At 41.0% G+C, this 5,516-nt stretch overlaps 1 pseudogene; it reads left to right on the top strand.

The window, feature by feature from the left end:
* The first annotated feature begins 4,148 nt into the window (after positions 1-4,148).
* LOC103270106 lies at positions 4,149-5,243 on the top strand (annotated as a pseudogene).
* The last annotated feature ends 273 nt before the right edge of the window (positions 5,244-5,516 follow it).

Raw genomic sequence — 5,516 nt, forward strand, 5'->3', positions numbered from 1 at the left:
CTATCACTCTACAATATATTCAGCAGCTAATTGACTCATGTATTTTTTCTTTGGATTTTGTTGAGGTCCTACTTTCAGCCATTTGCTCTACTTCAGATTTTGGCAAATATTTTCCAGACTTTTAGATTATTGTCTTTGTGGTCTATAAACAGTTTCTGTAGCTCCTTCCATTCTTCCTCATCCTCTTGCTCCTCGCCCTCCTCCTGCTTTTCTTCTTATATTCTACTTCAAGACCCTTTCAACACATAAGAATCATTCTTAGTTCAACTAATATACAAATTGATCTGTGGGTCTGTTTTTTTCAATCCCTGATTCAACTACTTGGAGTAAATACATTTTTGGAATATTTTATTAGTCTTCCTAATCTTGTCCTTACTCTCCTGCATTCTCAATCCCACATGGCCTCTAAGGAACTTCTCTTAAATCATAAGTCAGATGTTATCATTCAAACTTCTACAATGGTTACTCAAAGCAAAAGCCAAAGACCTCGAAATGCCTCCAAAGTCCTACAATCTGAGTATTCCATTTTCTTTCTGATTTCTTTGTCTTCTACTCTCCACACTAAGCCCTCTCTTTCCATGCACACTGTTGTCCTCTCTGTTCCCTGAGTACTGTATGGATGTTCCTGAGTACTGTATGGGTGTTTTTGCCTCATGACCTTCCCATCTGGCTGTTCACTCTGCCTGGAGCACTCACTCCCCACATATGCACACTTCTGTTTTCTCGAACCCTTTTATTTTTCTTCTTAATTTTCATCATCACTATAATAACAAAGTTTAACCTCCACCTCCTACAAATACTCTTCATCCCCTTTCATGAATTCCATTTTTCTGCAGTACTTACCCTAGATACTATTTATTTCGGCCATAGACATAATTTTTATTTATATGTTTATACTCATGTTTATATATTTGTAAATTTCTGTTCTCCTCAGTCCCCCAAGTAAAGATAAAATTTTGTTGTTCTTCACTGCCATATTCCCCTGAAAACACACATAAATCATAGAGAAGAATAGTAGCTGGCATTTGTTAAGGGATCAATACATTTTCTTGAATGGAAAAAAATAAAAAATAATAAAAGATATGGTTCTGAAAGCCAGTCCTAGAATTTGCTATTGTTGTACCTAGCCAAGTTATGTAAGTCCAGTAAATGTCAGTTTCCTCCCTTGTGAAATAGATTTATAATAGTTCTCGTTTCAAAAACTTGTTTAGAAAAATGAAATTTACGATGATATTCAAAAAATGGCTGTTATTATATCCAGCATGAACTAAGCAGGAATCCCATATGGAGATGTGTAAGAAGATACAGTAAAGTTGATAACATTCAAAGCCAAAAGTGGGGTTAGTCCTTATTTAAAAGGATCACTAAGCCTTGAATGCCCAGGGATATAGGACCTGTGAACCACAAAGACATAGGTTTAGAAGGAAGTTATATTATATTTATTTGCCTGAGTAGTCTCAAGATGCTGATGTTAACAGGAGAGTTGCATTATACCAGAGGTGAGCAGTACCAGCTATGTTATGCTCATAAAATACTCCAGGTGTTGGAGATTTCAGAATTCTCAGGATTTCCAAAAAGGCAGAGACAACAATACCCAATAGATGAAAGAGAGGAAATTGAAATTAATATTGCTGAGCTGGGGTCGGTGGCTCAGCCTGTAACCCGCGCCTTTGGGAGGCTGAGGTGAGTGGATTGCCTGAGCCTGAGGGTTCGAGACCCGCTTGGGCAGCGAGACCTCATCTCTACAATAAATAAAAAATCAGCCGGGCATGGTAGCGCATGTCTGCAATTCTGGCTACTCGGACGGCTGAGGTGGAAGGATCGCTGGAGCCTAGCAGGTAGAGGCTGCGGTGGCAGGGAGCAGCCACTGCACTCCAGTTTGGGTGACAGTGTGATACTCCAACTCAAAAAAAAAAAAAAATTAATATTGCTGGACTCAGTGACTTGAAACTGTAATCCAAGTACTTTGGTGCTGATATTAATAGTGCCAGTCACAGTAGCTTGCATCTATAATCCCAGCACTTGGGTAAACAAAGATGGGTGCACTGCTGGAGACAAGGAATTCAAGACCAGTCTAGGCAAAAAAGTGAGACACCATTTCTACAAAAAATAGAAAAATTAGCTGGGCTTGTTCATGGGTGCCTATAACTCCCCTACTTAGGATGCTGAGTCATAAAGATCACTGAACTCAGGAATTTCAGTTTATGGTAGCCTCATACATGCCACTGCACTGCAGCCTTTGCAACAGAGTGAAATTAGTTCTCAAAAATAGGAAGGAAGGAAGAAAGGAAGGAAGGAAAGAAGGAAGGAAGGAAGGAAGGAAGGAAGGAAGGAAGAAAGGAAGGAAGGAAAACATACTTCAGAAAATAATAGCATCATGGCTAATGAAAAATGTATGCAATGGTAATGGGATCAATTTCTCAAGAAGATGGCCAATCCTGATAGTGTCTGCCTAGAACAACAGGTCATTACAATACATAAAAACAATAGCTGAATAGCTGATAAACATGAAAGGAGAATTAGATATTCACAATTACTGAGGAAGAGTTCATCACTCCTCTCTCTGAAATTGGCATTAAAAGTTGGGCAACAATGTAGTAATCACATAGAAGACTTGAAAAACACTATCATCGAAGTTGATATAATTTAGAGAATATCCTGTTCATCAAAGGCATACACACTTTTAAAGTATACATGAAATCTTTGCCAGGAAAATCATACTTTAGGCAATAAAACAAATGTAAATATATTTTAATGTATTCAAATAATACAATGTATATTCTATGACTAGTATGAATTTAAAGCAGAAATCAATAATCAAAAAAGTAAATTTAAAAATTTTTAAGTATCTAAAATTGAACAACGTATTTCTCAGCAAACCACAGGTCAAAAAGAGATCACAAGAACACTCAGAAATTATTTGGAATTGAAAAATGGAAGCCGGGCTCAGTGGCTCAGCCTGTAATCCCGTGCCTTTGGGAGGCTGGGGTGAGTGGATTGCCTGAGCCCGCAGGTTTGAGACCCACCCAGGCAATGTTGCGAGACCTCATCTCTACAATAAATAAAAAAGAAAAAAATTAGTCAGGTGTGGTAGCGCGCGCCTGTAGTTCCAGCTATTTGGAAGGCTGAGGCGGAAGGATTGACGGATCACAGCAGGTCGAGGTTGCGGTGGCCGGGAGCTACCACTGCACTCCAGTCTGGGCAACAGAGCGAGACTCCAACTGAAAAAAAAGAAAAAGAAAAATGGAAACATAAAATACAAACTCCATGAAACAAAGTTCAAGCAAATTTTAGACCTAAAAGTCTATATTTAAAAGGTGTATACAAATCAAATTCTAAGTTTTCATCATAATAAGCTAGGGGAAAAGAGTGTATTAAATTAAAAGAGAAAGACTAGAGTTGTAGAGAAAATAAGAAAGTCCAGAATGTAATGCAACTTTTGATCTCTAAAGAGATTTCAGTCTCTGCAACATATGGAGTTGGAAACATTGGACATCTTATGAAAAAAGTATCTTGACGCCTATTTTGAATGATATACACCCCCAGACCTAACTTTACATTCTAACATTATACAATTTTTAGAGAAATACATTGGAAACCTAGGAAAGGCAGTTTGTTTGGTAGGCCTAAGAAAATAAAAGAAATTTGAAAATTGGTGCATTCGATTTCATCAAAACTAAAGAAAAATTGACCAAAAAGACACTCCAAGAAAACACAAAAAAAAGAACTGAAATGTATTACATGTAAACACACTTTCAATAATTTAAAAAGAAGCAATGTAATAAAAAGTAGCCAAAGATTTATATAGACATTTTACTAAAGAAGCGATATGGGCCAAAGAAACCACACAAGAAGAAAAATGTTTGACATAATTAGTCATTAAGAAGATTCACTTTCTGGAAGGCTGAGGTGGAAGGATCACCTGAGCCCAGCTAATCAAGACTGGGGTGGTCTTGAGCATGCTACTCTGCACTCCAGACTGGGTGACATTGTGAGACTCCAACTCCCAAAAAAATAATAATAGATGAAGATTCACTTTCAACATGTTTGCCCATTTCTTGATGCATTTTTTTAAAGAAAGGAATATTCAGATTATCCAAGAAAAATAAGGATACAGGACAAGGCAGAGCTTGGGAACTGTTGCAGCCATGGCTGCCTCAGGCCGGGGTATCCGAGCTGGGCCTGTGTCCTGAGAGGTGCCATCCGCTACCTTCTTCACTGTGCTGCTCTCGCTGCTGGTGTATGGGCCCTGCCTGTTCCTGCTGCAGCCACCACTGGCGCCCTGGGGGCTCACGCTGAAGTCTGAGGCCATGTACAACTGACAAGTGTACAGGCTGGTGACCTACATCTTTGTCTAGGAGAACCCGATCACCCTGCTCTATGGTGCTGTCATCACCTGGCATTTTGCTGGCAATTTTGAGGAACCATGGGCACTGTCTGCCACTGCTTCTACACCTTGATCTTCACCATCTTATTCTCTGCTATCATCTTCCTGTTATTTGCAGCTGTGTCAATGCTCTCAAAGCTGGGGGAGGTGGAAGCTGCCAGAGGTTTCACCCCAGTGGCTTTTGCTGCGCTGGGAGTCACCTCTCTCCACTCTTGGATGAGGCAGATCCTGGTATTTGGCATAGTTGTGCTCTTAGTCCTGGTGCCATGGCTCCTGCTGGGCTCCTCGTGGTTCATTCTGCAGACCTCTTTAATCAGTAATGCCTGTGCACTTACAATTGTGCTGGCATATGGCCTCACACACTGATATTCCCTCGATCTCTCAGAGGGAGTATCACTGAAACTCAGTCAGAAGTTCCCTTTCACCCTGATGAAGAGGATCTCCATATTCAAGTATGTCTCATGGTTTTCAGCAGAAAGAAGAGCAACCCAGAGGTGGAAGCTGAACCCTGTGCCTGGTTCCTACCCCACAGAGAGCTGCCACCCTCACCTGTCCACAAACTACCCTTTTACCCGGATGCATGTCAGTGGTCAAAAACTAGCCTTCTGGCCCACTTGTGTTCCTGGACACATGTCCAGCCTACTACCATGCCAGCCTACCTCTGGCCTGGGTTATGTACAGAAATCATTTTGGTCTGAGCCCCAACTCCCTCAATGTCTACCCAGCTTCTGGGGGTTACTCCCTTGGGGACCAGCCCCTCACCCCCTATCAGCTGCCCTGGCACAGTGCTCTGGGGCCCTGGGCACTCCAGGGACTGCAGGCTTCTAAAGAACCCTCAAGGGTCCTGATGCTCTGAGATAATTTCTAGGGAAGTTATCTCACATCTTGGCCTTCTGAAGAAAGTCCTCTCTAAGATTTCCTGACAAAAAATTATTTATTGAACACCTGTATGTGCCAGGCTCTGTGTTGAGTACTTTGATAAGTGTCCCTATTTTAATCTCATTTATGCTCATGGCAGCTTTGAGGAGTACAGTTTATTGTTCCCAATTTACGGATGCAGATAGCGAGACATCATGTGGATCTGTAGTGGCACAGCTGGGGTTCTTACTCCAGTCCCAGGGCTCCTCTC

The sequence above is a fragment of the Carlito syrichta genome, unplaced genomic scaffold, assembly GCF_000164805.1.
Source record: "Carlito syrichta isolate Samal-C Ts95f unplaced genomic scaffold, Tarsius_syrichta-2.0.1 Scaffold27763, whole genome shotgun sequence".
Classification (NCBI taxonomy): Eukaryota; Metazoa; Chordata; class Mammalia; order Primates; family Tarsiidae; genus Carlito; species Carlito syrichta.